The sequence below is a fragment of the Anas platyrhynchos genome, chromosome 18 (assembly GCF_047663525.1).
Source record: "Anas platyrhynchos isolate ZD024472 breed Pekin duck chromosome 18, IASCAAS_PekinDuck_T2T, whole genome shotgun sequence".
Classification (NCBI taxonomy): Eukaryota; Metazoa; Chordata; class Aves; order Anseriformes; family Anatidae; genus Anas; species Anas platyrhynchos.
Genome location: NC_092604.1, coordinates 7088448 through 7106538, shown reverse-complemented (window position 1 = coordinate 7106538; position 18091 = coordinate 7088448).

The window sequence follows — 18091 nt, the reverse complement described above, 5'->3', positions numbered from 1 at the left end:
CATTTATTTAGAGTTACCAGCCAATGTGGCAGAAAGCAACGGACGTCAGCAAGTCTTATTAATATGCTGATGCTCCGGCTTCACAAGTGTGCAGAATGCCCATTTGGATCAGGGCTAAGAGCACAGCATGGTGTCGCCATGGAAACGCGGGGAGGCCATTAATTAGCTATCACATGAAATGATCGGGAGGAATCTGGACCACGGCAGCCTCACCCTCAGAGGAGGAGGCCAAGGCCGCAGCCCTGGTGACCCTGCGGCCTCCCCTCTGCAGCTCCAGCCACCGCCATGTCCCGGAGCCGTGACTTCATGCAGGAGGTGGGTTGGCACAAACGAGTGAGGGGGCACAAGGCAGGGAAGTAAACAAAGGATGGGTGTTGTTCCCCCTCTGATTTTCCCCTTTGCACAAAGCCTATTGCATAAAAGAATGCATGATCTGCTGCTTTGGGGGCCTACAGGGCTCAGGCCTGTGACCTTGATGAAGTCAAGATTGGCCACAAGGCCCTGGGAAGCTCAGTCAGTGGTGTTGGTGTCTGCCTGGGTGAGCTGTCCTGTCAGTGCTGGTGCTCCCTGGGGCTGTCGGGTTCCCCTGGGCCATCTCAGGCCATACTAAGCCAGGATCTCCTTTCCCCAAAAGGAAGCATCGGCAAGTAAGGGAGGTTTGTTGGCCACCTGCCCAGCTTCCCTCCCGAGCCAGCATCCACCTCCAGCCCAGGCTGCGTGCGTATGTTCCTGTGACAGCTGTGATGGACTTCAGCTACCGTGCACAGGATGTTCTTTTTAGCCCACTTGCTAAAACACCACTCGGGGACATTTGGCAGATGGCATCTCCTGCACCAAGGGGGTAGCAGGATCCCCAGCCTGGCTGCTCAGCTCCCAGTGCTGGAGGAGAAGTGCTGAGCGGCAACCCAAACAGTGGGCTCGTGTTGCTGGCTAAAGTGCTTTCCTTGATGAGCAAAATCCGGTATGTGCTGAAAGGAAAGAAAAAATGACACAAGGATTAGGTGTTGCAGTTTCTTGTCTGAGAGCAGAGGCAGAGGAAGGTGGAGATGGTGCTGTGTGTTATGGGAGATGCACAAGGGAGACAGATGGGGGCGTAAAGAGGTCACGAGGGAAACATTTCCACCTTCCTTCTAACCTGGAGTTTGCAACAGCACATGAGACCTGCTGGGCCCAGTCAGAGTACGGTCCTTGTCCCAGATCCCTTTTCAATTCCATGTATCCAATAACAGCCCCTCATATTTTCTCTGCAACTTCTCCCAGAAATCTTTCTTTCCATAGTCTAAAACTGCCTTATCTTAATGTCATCAGGATTATTATTTTTCTGTAAATTAAATAAATATGAAAAATAATGAGGACTATAAGCTCTCTAAAAACAAACGAACAAAACATCTTGTTGGAAATCTGAGCCCCTCCTCTTGAATTTTCAACTTGTGACTTTTCCTGATGGAAGATGTTTGGTACAAGTCCATTGGTTGAGCAAAGATGACTTTCTTTTTCTGATAGAAGACAGAAAAAAAATATCCAGTGTAATCTGTACACCTTGGCTATGCAAAACAAACCTTCTCACATGCAGGACTGCCAGTATTAATACTGACCACCAGAAAGAGGGGAGCGGTGGTCTTTCTCAGTCTTCCCAATCTTTAGCCTCTCATGCTTCTGTGGCTGTACTAACAGCTGTAGCACCAGGCACTGCATGAAAGGGTCTCACGATACGGGTAGCTTTCCAGTCTGTGCTGGATGAAGCTTAGCAGGACACACAAGGTGGGATGTAGTTAGCTGAACATCCTAGTGGTGCCTAGTGCCATTAAAGACGTCTCCCTGGGGCTGGCAGTGGTGAGGTGGGACCCGTAACAAAGCTGCCCTGCTGGTGCAGCAGCTGGAGTGTACGTAGCTGGGATAGGCTCAGGTACCTCACACACCATGGGATGCCCTCTTTTAGCCAAATCCTTCCTGTGGTACCTGGGAAATGGAAATGGACAAGCAGTTGGCCTCTTAGCTCTTCTTCAGCATTTTCTGACACTCACTTTAGTACTCAACAGCCTCCTCCTTACACCTCTTAATTGGTACAGCAGAAAGTGCCTGGGAATGTGCAACGTGACTGAGGCGGGCAGCAGAGGGCTGTCCTAGTGACACCACCACAGTGGAGCTGAGATTCAAGTGCTGCTGTGCAGGAACGGCCCCAACCACACCGTTTTGTGCCCTCATTATTCGTGTTTAGCTGCAGAGCCGTGCAATCTCTGGGTGGTTCCCGTTGGCCTCCAGTGCTTGCTTTTGTCCTAATGCAGACGTGAAGGAAATCTGACCTTGTGGAGAGACCTAGAAAAAACAGGCCATGGGTCCCTCCCCAGGAGAACTACGAAAGGTATTGCTAGAAAAAATAATCACCACAGTAGAGCCTGCGGAGGAAAAAGATCTGGTTAGGTGACCCTGAAGAGATAGAGGTAGGCACAAAAGAAATTGGATTACTGACCTCCCTGCTCAGGGAGGACTCCTTCTACTCCTCAAACCCATCCTGTCTCTCACCCTTCCCTCTTATCAGCTTTGGCTCAATAATGAACAAAACCAGTCCATTAGCTATTATATGTAACATACATCATGTAAGTACAGCTTAAAATAACACTTTAATGACATGAAAAAAAACAAACAAAACAACACAACAAAACTAATTGAACAAAGAAGCAAAATGAAATGGGGAAAAGCACAAAGACTTGTTCTGCTTATTAGGCATTTCTTTGCCAGTGATGCATTTATTTGAGATACTTTGGGCTTTAACGGCACAACAACATCCAGCTGACAATGGCCATCTGAGTTATTTTGACTGGGATTTTAAAGGAGGTCTAAAAACATAAGCAATTTAAATTCAAGATGTTCTGATTGAAACAGGTGGGGTACGTGCTAGTTTTCAAGTATCTGAGCTACCCTGTTTTTTAATACCTCCATCTGTCATTCAGCTTGTCTAGAACATAGGTTTGCCTGAATAGGAAAATGGAGCTCATTCGTGAGGATTTGGCAAAGTGCTTGCAGATTTGCAACAGGGTGTGCCATGGGGAGCCGAAGGTCAAGAGTTCTCAAAGACGCTTCTAGGAGAAGAGGAAAGAGCCCCTGGATTCTGGTGCTGTTCAATTCAAGGGAGAAAAGCAAGAGACTTCTATGATACCTTGAAGACAGAAACACAACAGATGTATGTCATTTCTAGACACGTGTATACATTTAGTTATTTTTTAGTGTATATATATATGAGCTATATGTTAATTTATCTATTAATTTATATCTTGAGGTCTTGTATACAGCTCATGTCTGAGTGTGTTTGGTGCTGGGCATGCACACAGTTAGCACTAGACTCTCATCTACATAGAAATGACCAGTCTGGGGCTACCCTTATTTTATAGGTGTGAAAGGGAAACCTGAGAGAGACAGAGACTGGCCTGCTATGACAAAATCTGCACAGAACTGTGACCCATGTCTGTCTGCAGTCTCAGTCATAAGTTTGACCACTGTATTAACAAAAGGAGAGACAACAGGGCAGGAACTGTTATTCCAGGTATGCGTTTATTTTCCCTGACAGTTCTGGTGTCTGAGTATCCCACTCTCACGTATATTGCCAGTGACCTTGAGAAAGATGCACGGTGATGTGCTACCATGATGCAGATCTTGTTTCAGTCTTGTGACATCCCAAATGCTCAGGTCAAGCCTGAAAGAATTGCCTTTGCCTGAGTTTGGTGGAAAGAGAAGCCAATAATAGAAATATTCTAGAGGTGAAACAATCCTTCTTTCAGCCTGTTTTCTGGGGCAGCTTCTCGACAGCATGCTGCATCTCTCTCTGAGTTGGGTTGTGGTGTAATTTAGGACTGAATCTTGTTCTACAACGTGATGACAGGATTATGTTATACAAATGTCATGCATCTAACTACTGAGATATGTTTTTCAAACTTCCCTAAGACATTTAAACTCAGGGTTCTGTGAAGATTCATTCCAGGATGAGAAAGCAAAACCTGGGTTGGAATTAGGCTGGGCTGGAATTAGGCACTCATTCTGATGTTTCTGTGGTTTTATATGCTACTCAATGAAGGGAGTTCACTCCTGACTTACTCCTGGATACTCCGGAACTATCTCCATGCTTTCATTCTCTCCTGATATAAAAATCTAATCATGTTCATTGCCCAAAATCAACTCTGGTGAAGACTAATGCAAAAGGCTCAGCCTAAGCAAGCAGCTTGCTCAGAAAATGCAGATAAGAAACCCTCGTGGTTTGCTTTGAAAGTCAATAGACTTGGGTTTAGAAGGATTAGCGAGGGGCTCAGTCCTGCAAGGTGCTGAGCGCTGTGGATTGCAATACTGCGTGCATGTGTGCTGGCAGATGCATGAAAGTCAAAGGGATCATTCAAAACCATATGGGTTAAGATCATGATCATATATTTTTCTGGCTCAAATTCAGAGTTCTCAATAACTGGTAGAATGAGCTGAGCTCTGGGGTAATCCCAGATCTCACGGATGTAAAGGCCCAGGAGCTATGAGATCAAAAAGCAAGCTGCTAGCCTGAATTACTTCTTTAATTTCAGTGCTTGGGTTGGGTTCAGTGAGCCTAGGCAGCAGTCATGGAGCATGCACAGTGCCTTTTAGACTGAGATGAACACTTACATTGCACCCTGGAGCAGCCAGTGAAGTGTACAGCGTGTGTCCAAATGAACACAAATTGCATCACTTCTTAATGAGAATTAATATCTCTGATGTGGCACTGGGGGACCTCAGTCATGCACCGAGACACCAGAGTGGCTGGCATTTTACTGAGACATAACAAAGAGGAGACCTGGTTTCGAGAAACTTCTCAGGAGGGCCACTAATTAAGAAGAAAACGCATGTGACACCATCTGAAGTTCCCAACCATCTTTCAAGGGTCAGTCCCATAAAGGTGGATCAGTCTGTCATTGGTTTTTAAGGGTATCTGTTTGCTGCCCTCTCTTCCCAGGAAATGTCAGACAGAAGTGATTGCTTTTGCATTCTTCCCACTTGCCTTTTTACTTCCCTGATACTCCTAATGGGGTGAGCAGTGTTTCTTTCAGGCCAGTATAACTTACACATTTATTATAGGCTCCAGTTAATGAAAATAAAGACCAGAAAATGTAGAGAAAAATCAATAATAAAAAAAAAGAACAACAACAACAACAAAAGCCAACTGGATGACATGGGCATGAGATACTCATGCTCCAAAAAGTGTTCATTTCAGACAAGAAGTTAGGCAGGAGCAGACATTGAAAAATTTCTTCTTCAAAATCTTACCTACAGAAGACTCAGCTGGGATATTCAGGGTTTGTTGCCAGGGTCGAAGGAGCTAAGGAGCCAAAAACATGTGTCTACCATGTGGCTACTTCAGTCATCAGCTGTAAAATAGCTCAAATTGCTCTGAAATATCAGGTACTGGCCAGAGGCAAAGTATTAAACCCCAGGGTAGCCAGTTGTTCTGATGGACCTGGCATATCCTACCTTTCTGCGCTCTCCTGTAAAACAAGAATGCCATTTCCCCCATCATTATGCATCACACATCAATCTGGCTGCTCATTAACAGCTTTGACCTGAATCTGTCACTTTACAACAAACTCCTGTAGGATTCCAGGTTTACTGCCATATAACTGCTTTATTATACATGGAAGGCTGCAATAAGCTGATTAAAAAACCTTCCTCTTTTTTTTTTTTGAAGACTTAATATGTTCTTTTCTGACATCAGATAAGTACAAAATAAACCTGAAACTTCACCCAAAATGCATTATGCAAAGAAATCTGTCACTATAAAAATCACACGGGGCTCCCTGTGCCGGCTCCTCTCCTCATTGCCTTGGCTGCATGAGAGGGAGCCCTGCTGTGGCAACTGTTAATTTTTTAAAAGCCTCAAGTCCAACCCTCCTTCCTATGATTCAGCTGAAACAAGGCACCTTTCCTCCCTAGCAATGCAGCTGTCTAGAGCAATGTTTTTATTTTCTGGGAGAAAGTTCGAAAGCTAAATGCAAAGTGCTGTTCTCAAAGTTTAGGGTGAAAGGCAGCATCCCATCATATTTCAGCCCAGGAATCTCAGGACAGCCTTCTTGATGGGAAACTGTGGTAAATGATTGAAAGAGGCTATTCCAGAGAGGGCTTCTCTGCTGGATCTTGATTACTTCACGCCAGATGAGACAGAACTGGCCAAATGCTAGAATGGAAGTGAAGTGTTTCAATAATTTCCCATAAAAAAATGTCAACAAAAAAAATATATTTTGCTGAATTTGCATTTCTTTAAGCGAAAACCGTTCAGCTGGGGAAAAAAAATTGGTCAGCTCTATCAGCAGAGCTGGCTGTGGGAAGCGAGGTTCATCACATCTGGCCTAATGGGGTGTGAAAAGTTGGCCTTGCTGAGCGCACGTAGACCTCTCTTACTGCCCCTGAGAGGCCTGAGGAGCTGCCAGGAGGAAGCAGCGATCCCTGATTGCTCTGTCTCCTGCCTGCACAGCTATAATGTGCTGATCCAGAGAGGGCTGGGGAGTGTGAAGCTCGGGGGTTTGCTCCTTGTGCTTGCAACCCACACCCTGGCCTTCAGCCCCCTCTGCAAACGCTGGTGTCCCTCACACCTCCCAAGGCTGAGCCTGCGAGGCATCATTGGCTCTTGGCCTTGCGTGGCCTCCCACTGCCCCGGGAAATTCTTTTTTTGTAGATATATTTTCAGCAAAAAGTGCTGAGGTGGCAGGGAGCTGTGCTACAGCCCACAGGAGTGATGCTCTGCACAGGGGACATGTAGGGGGGCGCGTGCTGGTGATGCGAGGAAGCAAAGCCTGGTCTGATGGTGGTGAAAAGCTGCCCTGGACAGAGAGAACTGAGGCTGATACATGTGTGGACATCTAATATAGACCCATGAGCAGAATAGCCTGTAAGTTCCTCTGGTATTCAACTTGCAGGGAGCAAGGTGATGGCTCCAAAAGGAGTCAGCTATCGCGTGGGATGGGATTGCCCTGGGTACAAGACCTCAGAGCAGAACCGTGGCACATACGGCCAAGGAGACCAATGTTGTTGCGAGAAAGAAGGCAGATTTATGAAAATCGTCTGCAATATTTTACAGCAGGACTTTGCAAGTTAGAGCCCAACTTTAAAGGGAGAGATGGTATTTTAAGTCTCACATCTAAGCCATTGATAGTGGCAGGGTTTTGCAGTGTGTGCTGTACAATCAGCGAACAAAAGCCCCAGATATTTCTATTAATCAAAGCCTGTCTTTTAAATCAGTTATTGGGTTTTTCCTCTTGTTGCAATCATGGACCAGCACAAGCTGAATTACAGTGTTCTTTATTAACTGGCACGGCTTGCTCCACCTTAATTAGTGCAGACCAGTGGAGTTAAGGTGAATGAGGTGAACATTAGATGCAATTTTATCGTTGATGTTGAAAAGGCAACCAGACCTCAACTTTTCTCTCTGTAAGTACATGCCTTCCTTTTGTGAGATGATCAATAGCACTTCCACTGGAGGAGGTGGGCAAAGCACCTCTCAGAACTGATAATTGTGCAGGATCCAAATCTTTTCTAATAAAATCTTTCAAAACCTTTACAAAGTTTCTACTGAAGCCCAGCTTTCCTAAGAGACCTATAATTATTGAGAGCAAAAGAGAAAAGAGATGAGAGTTATCAACCTGTTTCAGATAAATAGGACCAATTCAAACAAGGGATCTGAAAGTCAGGGGTATGGAGAATGAAACGAGCAAAAAATAATTGTAATAATAATAATAATAAAAGAACAAGGATCAATATCTCTAAAAAAAACCCTGAACATTTAATTTTATACAAACCATAAAGTGTACACACATTCTGTGATTTCCCAGAGGTCTTCTGCTTGATTCTATTTTCTTGTAAAACCTGCATCTTTACACACTGCATCTGCAATTCCTGTCTTAGCATGAAAAGTACATTCAGACCGCAGGACATCCCAAGCGATTTATTCCCTTGATGCTGCTCTTGCTCTTCTTTTTCATCTTTGAAAGTCAAATATTTATCAATTGGCATCTTCTATGTTTTTCTGTGATCCTTGAAAGAAAAATCCCTTCTCGTTGCCCTCACTTTGGAAAACCACAGAGGCAGAGGCAGCACCACCTTCAGTGGAGTGGCCGGGGAAGATGCAGCAAAATGTTCAGCTGAAGATTGCAGATATAATGCAAGATAGGAAAATGACTCTAAAACAGCTGTTTTACCCAAACTGGCAACACGTCAACATCCTGAATTGCTCAGAAGCCTGGCAACCTCAAATTCAGGTTGAAGGAGACACTCAGGCATCTTCCCTTACCTATGAAAGTATCTATGCTAAATTCCCAGCTTACCATTATGGCACAGCATGATTCAGGCTGAATCACCTTGAGGATTTGGCCCTTTTTAAGAAGGCAAGAGATCAAAAAGTGTTCTCTACACAGCAAGGTCAGTGCATCCCATGGTCTTGTCTGCTACATCAGTGGGGAATGGCTGCGAGAGGAAAGTTCTAAGGTTAGATTCGTCTAAAGGCTTTTGCCTTCGCCTAAATTTGACTATGAAAAATGAAGGTGATGGTCCTGTGTCCTTGCTGATGAAGTAGATAATTGGTGAAATGATGTGGGATAGCATGCAAAAAGGCCAAAAGTGAAAATAAAAATCCATCACATCACACGGCTCCCCAGCAAGCTCTACCTGTGCCTGCTGCCTCCAGCACAGGGACCTGTTGGATAGGACTCTGATGGGGCAGTGCTGCTCTGGCAGCCCTTCTGCCTCATGCACAGCACCCTTGCCTCATGCACAGCACCCTTCCCCACCGCTGGCTCAGCCGGAGGGCTGCTCCTCTGGCAGAAAAGCACACACCAGTCCCTAGGTCCCCTGGTCCCTTTGGAAGGCAACTTCTGGCTCCTTTTCCCACCTGCCTACCTGTGGAGGTTTGGCTTTTCATCTCCTACTTAGCACAGAGGTGAGAGGAGAGCAGTCAAAAGAAAAGGATGAAAAACAAACCAGAGAAGAGGAAAAATGCCCACTTAGCAACAACTGAAATCCCCCTCGATGACGATGTGTTAGGCAGGCTCTGTGAGGTTCCCTCAGTGACAGCCATAAGGACAGGAGGTAGGAGACAAGGGGACAGAAATCATTACGCTGAAAACTCACTTGAAATAAGCAGGGGAACATGGGTCTGCGCCAGGCTGCAGCTCCCATTACTGCTGCTGTGTTGAGTGGTGCTTATCATCCTGTGTAGTTCAGGGAGCTTTCAGGTGATTGCTCTAAAAATACCTTATCTGCAATGGTTAAAAATAATTTCCTTCTTTCTATTTATTGACCTCCTTCTTTACCTGTATGACCTCCCATTCCCAAACATCTCTCAAGGATTTAAAAATAACAATCTGTCTTTTCTTCCTTGCCAACCTAATTTGATTAGTTCATGCAGCTCTGTTTAATTGGGTGCAAGCGGAAAACGAGGACCTAAAGGAGGAGCTTTCCATTCGCTGTTTGCCATGACACTCAGACTGATTTCTCCTCACAGGAGCGAACCAAACTCCTCTCACGCTGTCCCCAAATACATTTTGGGTGGTGCAAACACAAACTGCAAGCTCTTCTGAGCTCCTGCCTTGTTGCCCTGGAGGTCCACAGTCTCAGGAAGAAGCATGGTCATGGCAGGAGGGGGAAAATAGAGGCAGAGAGTAAACTGCAATGACTTGCACTGTGCATAGATTAAGAGCTGCATCTTTTTTCAGTTGCAGCTTTTCCTTTCTGTGCCTTCTCTCGTATAGTTACAGGCAAGGACCAGCCCTCCAGGTGCCTGGCCAGTGTGGCTGGGCCAGTGTCTTCGAGGCCATTGTTTAATTGTTGCCTCTCGCAGACTCAAGTGGGAATGTATTTCTTCCTTGCTGGTCTTCTGACAGCAACGGGAAGCAACCTTGAACCTCAGCAAGGAGAACAAACTCTGTAACACTGCCACTTCATTTTGAATTGTTTCTTTAAGCCAACAGATTTTTATTTTTTATTTTTTAAACATTAGCTTATGCAAGGGAGAAGGCTGCGTTTGTGGGAGCCCACAGGGGTAGGCATGGAGGGATGGATGTACAGGATGCCTGTCCTCTTTTGATTTAGAGGGAAGATTTAGAATTACACCATTCAGCCTTTGCTGGAAACAGGGTATTATTTAGCAAGCAATGGTATCAAATGCAGGGAAAAAAAATAAAAGTCCAGCAGAATAGATACAGATGCACTTCATTTAATTTAGTACTTTCATGCTCCTCACTTCATGATTGGGGACGCAGAGAACAGCAGCCACTCTTTGCTGCAAGCACAGCTTTTTATAAGGACTTTGCAGTACCTTTAGCCCTATTAACACTTGCTGTATTCTACTCCCAGGCTTAATTATTCATCTTATACCCAAAAGTGCAGCTATGATTAAACTGAAGAGCAGTTAGGCATTTTCAAATGGAAGTGACGCTGCAGCAGTGGAGAGAGGCGTATTTCAAGGGTATGAGCTTGTCCCTCTCCCCCTGCCCAGATCTCCTCTCCACTGAGCTTTGCATTGCCTCTGTGTTCTTCTGCTGCTCAATCTTTAAAGATGAGCCGTGATGTTTCCCTCTCCCCCCTCTCATGATTACATCTTTTAGCTCTCTTGTGCCATTACCTTTCTCCTCTGTTGATTTGCCTCTGCAACAGAATTTTCTGTATTGCTCTCTCCGCAGGCTTGGATGAAAGCCCATCGAAGACAACTGGAATTTTCTTACTGACTGCTGGAAGACATTATTGAAAGGAGGAAACATTAAGGATAACAAAACTTATCTGAAGCTTTCTGCCTGGGGTTTGGGGATAGGTTAAATGACTTCTCTTTGTGCTCCCAATAGGCTTTAGTTTCTCTGACTCTATGAAGCTAAGCAAACCATTTGAGCCCCATTCTGAAGGACAAAGACCTGCAGATCCCAGGAGGAAGCACAAAATGGTCCTTTGAAGGGGTTTTCTACTGAGGAGTAAACTTTCTCACCTAGCTCTGAAATTTCAAAGTAACTTGAGACAAATGTAGTTAAGAGTGAAGTTGGCTAATTTCTGCCAAAAAGTCAGGCTTCTGGTTGGAACTAGTCATTTAAGCCATAGAAAGGGAGGCTGTTACCTTCGGATGAGTCATCCCACCCACTTCAGACACCGCACATTAGAAGAGGTGACTCATTCACTGGAGATGCCTCCCTTTCTCTTTGCAGCCTGTAGATGAAGCCTGCATCACTGGCTTAGACATGTAAATTTTACTCGGCTAAAACTAGTTAAAAGTAATCCTTGCTTTGCTGAAGAGGACACAGATATTACCGTGCCTTGCAGTCCTGCAAAGTTTGATGATGGACATCAAGCCATTGTTTTGTGATCCTCCAAGTGGAGCTGCAGGATGGACTACTGGCCCTAACTAGGTCTGAATTCAGTACTTGCTGCACATCCATCAGTTGTCCCAGCCTCAGGCTGTAGTCTCAGCTGAACTCTCCTGGGAGACAGCAGCAATTCTGTCTGTGCTTCCTGCTATTGGGTAGTGGGCGAGCACCCAGAGCCCCCTCCTGCTCCTCTGTCACTCCACTTGGCCATCACGATGCGTTCTTCCCACCGAGCTCCTCATCCTTAGTCCACTGTCTCCGGCAGGCTTGGCTCGGTGTCTCTGACACCACCAGGACATCCCGAGACCCTGTGGGCTGATGAGAGCTGAGCACAGGACCCCGTTTCATTCCCCAGCTGCAGCTGCCGCTCGGCTATCTGGGGTTGCCCTCACTGTGTTGGGCTGGAGCTCCCAGCCTGGAGCTCCACAGCATTTCTGGAGCACGGCCAATTCTCTGGTGAGAAAGCCTGAGAGCAGCGTTCACATTTTTCATTTTCAGAAAGCCACATGACAGGAAAGAAGTTAGGACTTGTTCTCGCTCTCTCTTGCTCATAGTTTCTCCCTCGCATTTTGTTGAGGGCTGCGTCAGTACATTCATTTATAAAACTGACCTGAAGACAAATGCGCACAAGCTTTCTTGCCTTCCCACTGCTATCTTGGAGGCAAGGCTCCAGTTTTTAACCATATGACACAGCGAGATAAGCCTTACAATAAAAAGCAAACAATGCAAGGCCAGCCCCGGGCCTCCAAGCCGCGATCTCTGTTTGTTCAGCATTTTCCCAGGAGGTTGCTGGAGATACCTGTGGGTAAGGCTGAATGCAGAGAGTCAACTTTGCCGAAGCAAAGAGCACAGCATTCTGGGTTATTAAACCATTTGTCTTACCGCCCTGGGGAGAAGGAGTTTGCTACAGTAAGTCACAAATGGACTGAGTTTCCTCGTCTCAAGCTTCCTTCTCTCTGCTTCACAGCATCCCCAGTTTGGCACCATTGTAGCATGAGCACCAACTTCTGGTGAGAAGAGAGCGGAGACCGACAAATGCAAAAAGGGATGTGTCGGAAAAGCTATTTTTGAAACTGTCTCTGGCTCTTGACTGCATTATCTCCACATCTTCCCCCAACAGTATTTTTTTCATTGTTCATGGTAGGCTGAGGGTGTTTTTCAGCACGGTGTTATAAGAACATTCATCAAGAATTTTCCTTAAAAAATTAACAAAACCAAAACAAAAACAGAGTTGAGATTGTCAAAAAATTCATTCTAAGAGTAAACTATATTCTCTGTGGCATGGTAATACAATATGCTGTTAAATTCTTTCACTCAGGAGGGAATAAAGGATATTTGAGCATAAATGCATTATCCACAATCCACAATAGCACAGCCTATCCCCCTGTGGATAATGCTATTAGTGCTACATTTCAAATTAAAAAGCATATGCTCTTCTTCTTTCAAAAACAAGGGAGTGCTGCCCACTTCCTTCACTTGACTAAAAACAAAAGCTTTTAAAGTGATAAAACAGCATTCATTTGATAAAAACAACCATCTGCACCTGATTTAGCTAAGTGTTTGCATTTAAAGACAAATTGCTGGTTGGGGAAAAATTAAATACAAGTATGAAGGTTGACTTGATTTGACCACAAACTGGTATCTACTATCCCCACCAGCACTAACCTTAATTCTGATGCCAAATCATGACCTTAAACAGCAAGTCTCAATCAAGAGCTCTTCAAATCATTTTACTTACAACCCCCCAAACAATCAGGTTCCCAAGCTCACCTCCTCCCTTCTCAGCCTATTAGTCTGTATTAGTTTAAGTGGGTTGCTTATTAAGTTTTTTATATCTTCAGAATAATTTGGAAAGACACCAAGGTCTTAATGTACCAGATTTCCATAACGCAACGTGATATTAACAAACATCAAACTCCATCAATGATCTGTGCAGCAGGCATCCTTAAAGCATGTAATTAAGATAACAGAAGATAACATCAGCCACAAAAAAGAAAGCGGAGGAGGGAACACAACAGCAGATTTATGAGGAGGACGCATTGAGATCACCCCTTTGAGGTCGGGACATAGCTGCAACATGGGAACAGTGAAAATGTTATTCTGAGGGCGCACTAAACTGAGATGAACAGTTTTTGGCATGGATCATCCTCAGAACAACAGCAGCTAGCCCAGCCAGAACAGAAGATGGATGGTCAAGTGCAAAGGTGTCCCTTCAGAAATGGCTATGCAGCTATGCAGACTCTTACAGAGAAGACCTCAAGTGTTATAACCTTTCCCTAGAGTTTTTAAATCAGTGAGGAATACAGGAAAGGCAACTCCACGTAGCTGTCAGAGTGCTCTTCCTCAGTAGATCTCAAAGGCTTTGCAGAGGTCAGTACTGAATTGCACACAAGTTGACTCTCTTGGTGTAGTTCCTGTGCCATTCTGCCAGCAATCCCCTACAGAGATGGAAGTGCCATGGCAGGGACAGGAGGGCTGCTAACAAAACAGGCTGTAGCAAAACCAAAATCATCACTATTACCTCTTTGCACTTTCAAGCATCAAGAGTCGTCCATCGACTGGGCTGATTGTGCTCAGTTTAGAAGTGAAGCAGGGAAAGTACTTTCTTTCCAAAATGTTCCCGTAGGTTTGGGAAGTGTTTGTGGCTGAGCACACCACACCGCCTAATCTCTTTTCACTGGTAGATGGCTCGATATTTTTGTGCTTGGAAAGTGTGGTTGTGGATGTGTCTGCTGTTCCTGTTTCTAGCATAGCTGAGTACATCCATACACAACTGAACATGTATATATAGATGTTAAAAAAATTAAAAGTCTCAGCATATCATGATAGCAAGTTTATTTCCCACCAGAAGGTTCCATCCGTTTGGGCAAAACTTTCTTCATTCCCAGACAGTAATAGAGAAACCCAAATATGTACTTTAAATAACAGCAGAGAAGGGAGATTACAAAGCCCATTTTAGATGCATAAGTAACTCTGGGCTGATAAAACCCCCTCTCCCTACTCACACCCCCCAGTGTCAGGCAGAAAAGTAAGCCAATTTGTCACTGCTGCTGCCTAGTGCCAGGATAAAAGTGTGTGCTGTTCCCGTTCCTTTGCCAGAGGTCAGTGGATGCAATGTCTCAAAGACTGTCTGAAGGAAAACAAACGAGCGCAAACATAATAAATTGCAAGGAAGAAGCTCTGTCGTGACTGGTGTGAAGGGGGGGGGGGGGAACAAGGATGATTTCTACTGGGGAGGGCAGAAAATAAAAAGAAAAAAGAAAAAAAAAGATGTGCATGGTTCATCCGACACACGACTACTTTAATCACTTTGCGAAGGGATGGCTGGTTTCAAGGACAAATGGATAATACATGTTTCGCTGGGGCCGATAGCGAGATAGTGAGTATCTCTGAATGCACTGATACAGCAATTAAGTGAACCAGTGTCCTTGGGCAGCTGCTGAGGTTTAGGAAAAGTGGAGTTTTAGACTGCACTTCAAGTCTTTCTTCACTAGCAGTAGGGATGCACAGAGAACACGCTACTGTAAGTGCTGGCAAGAGCAAGACGCCTGTCTGGGGACTCCACTCCCTCCTCCAATGCCACACTTTGCAGCTGCAGAGTCCTGCTGCTGACCTGTTATAGCTCCCTGTCCTAACCTGTCCCTTCACAGGGGCAGATGGAGGGTCACCTTGCTGCCATTCCCATGCCAAACACAGAGGTGCTCCTCAGCTATGCAGGGCAATAGGAGAAACCACGACCTTTTGTACCCTTGGATTGCTGCACATAGCAACAATTGAGCCAAAAAAAAAGTGCAACTGGATTTGCTTTTCTGTGCAGCTTGGACAAGTTTATTTTATGGGGTGATAAAATGAGATCCTGCTTTTGGTATCCTCAAGTGCATAGGGACAGGTCCAGCACTGCCATTGTAGACCAGCAGCGCATGCACAGCAGATCCCTAAAGACCTCTAGAGAAACAAGAGCAGAACAGATGCCATTTTGGCTGACCACAGAAACTGGGAAAAAAGCCCTACTAAGCTGGAAGTCGTACAAAGCTTAACAGCTAGATCTACAAACGCGGTGTCCATCTCCTACCAGGAACGGGCTGGGCACACACTGAGACATCTGTTAGCTGATGAGCAATGGGTTGCAAGAGTTTCACAATGGAGCGAAATAAAACCTTAATTCCCACTTTCCTCCCAGCTCTGCCGCATTCAGACTGGTACATCCACGCTGCGTCACTCTCCATGCTCAGGGTCACCCACAGGGAAGTTACATTGCACCTGTGCGCTGCAGTGATTAACTTCTAGCCAAAGGTTTATTAGGCTAATTTTGCTGCTTTCTAATTTATTAGACTCATTTTGCTTTCCTGTGAATTATCTTCCCACAACTGAGATCATTAATTCGTTGGATTTCTTTGCCAAATATATTTTTTTCCTGGAATTATTTTTCTGTGTCTTAACTTACTTGAATTGTTAGCTTCTACAGGTTGCTTTTTTTTTTTTTTTTTTTTTTTTTTGTTCTGTTTGTAGTCCATCTAGCACTTTGATTGGGGGCACACTGTCCCTCTGTGAGATAGATAGATATATATATATATATATAACAGGCAGTGCATTGTTAGTACTCTGAATCCAATGTTCATGTTGCGCTGGTTAGTTCTGACACAACCCAGAGTTCACATGCTGTGTATCTGTCCCCCTGATTTCATATACATTTCTCTATCAAAGCAGGTTGTTAGGGCTGAAGCTCAGAAACAAAGCTGAGTTCCCTCTCATATTCCCCTGTAGTTATTCCCAAGCATGGGAAAAGGAGGTTCAGCTACGGAGCAAACAACAGCTGTATTAATTAGGCTGTTATTTCTGGAAAGTGTTTTGAGGTATTTTCTCATTGTTATTTTGCTCCCTTTTGTGGAACGCCTGTGCCTCGTGACCCCACCTGACACTCTCACCACCATCCTTGCTCTTTCAAGGTATCTTTTATTGCCCAGACAAAGGGAAAAAATACATATTTGAATGTGACCACCAGATAGGCCATTGCCAACGTCTCTATAATAGAAAAAGACATTGTGGAATAAAGACATCATTGGTATTATCAGGAAACCAGGTGCGGGCAAAGAGGGCCGAGGTGTTATCACACATTACAAGGATTAAAGGTTGCCAGCCTTGACTTTGGCCACGCTAGGGCAGATTCTCAGCTGGTGCAAGCTCAAGCAGCTTGAACAACAACAACAAAAAAGAGCTGTGTCTATTATATTCTGTGACTTCATTGCAGTCGAAGAACACATGACGGAAAGAGATCTCGAAGGTCATTACATCCAGTCCCCTGCTATCTCAGGCAACTGCACCACACAATCCCACTCATAAACTGATCAAGCTTCATCATAAAACCAGTCAGGCTGCTGCTTGCCACCCACTCCTCCTGCTGGAAGGCTGTTCCAGAGCTTCCCTCCTCTGCTGGCTGCAAAACTCTTTCCAGCTTTCAAAGAGAATTTATTAAACAGAATCCATTTCAGCTTGCTTTCTGAATGCACAATTTCAATCCAGATGGGGGAGGAAGCACAGGATGGAGGGACTTCTCTGCATTTCTTTTACTTCAGAAATCTGGGAAAACCTTCCTCAGATGTAGGAAGCCCACTGCAAGGATGAACGGTAGGGATCAGATTTTCACCCATACCTTCCTTCTCTTTGGGCATGGCGTGCAGGTAATGTCACTGCAGCTGCTGAGCTTTCTGCCATTTTACTTTAGTATTTTCTTCAAAGATTATTTTCTCCCAGGCAGAGCTTTTTACCCTTGGTGAAATACCCTAGGACAGTTAACAGCAAGAAGAAAACATCTTTATAAATTGTGTGTCCAAAATCTCAGATGAGCCACGAGAAATCTGCAGGCAGTTCACTCAGAAGGAGTGCACAGGATCACCAGGCCAAGCTTGAACATCATTAAATGCTGAGAACTTCACAGCAAGCAGCAAGATGGGTTAATTCTGCCCTCTGGACCCTGAATGTGTTATGACAGTTGAACATGGAGAATAACTTAGACCACATCCATTTATCCATTCATCCAACTATGATACTTCATAATGGGTGAGGTTTGCTGATGACACCCAGTTTTCCTTACATTTTGACCAGCTGGGAATTGGGGCATCTGACTGATGCCAATGTAAGTATGGCTGAGTAAGTAGAGATATGGAAACCTGAGTCTGGTCTTATTCTGCACACAGCACTGGTGGACAGACAAAAGCCCTCTTCATCTTTGCCCAAGCTGATAGAGGGTGACATCCTGGGCTATCAAACCATGTCCTGGGCTTGGGTCTCTGTGAGCACACTGCAGGTATATTGAGCCAAGAAGGTTTAAACACCCGGCACACACAATATTTTTCTACCTCTCCTCTAAAACATTCTTGACTAACATTTTCACCTTGCTGAATATGAAAAAATATCACAGAAAGGAAAAATGCTTTATAAAAAAAAACCACAACACACACATATATATGTACGTAATCGTCTCAGCAACCAAGATTTCTCAAGAGGAATGTGATGCAATGAAGGAAGAAGGAGTTCACTTCTGGACTTCCATTTGTCTGAAAAAAAAAAATCATACCACTGTTTTGGCTCTTTTTTTTTTTTTTTTTTTTTTTTTCAGGACTAAAATGACAGTGATTAAGAGATTCATTTAGTGAGCTTATGGTCCTTCCTTCCCAGTGCACTCTCCCTGGAGGAGTTAAATTGGAAATCCAAGGAGGTTTGTGACAGTGGGGAGCTTAGAGGAGTGG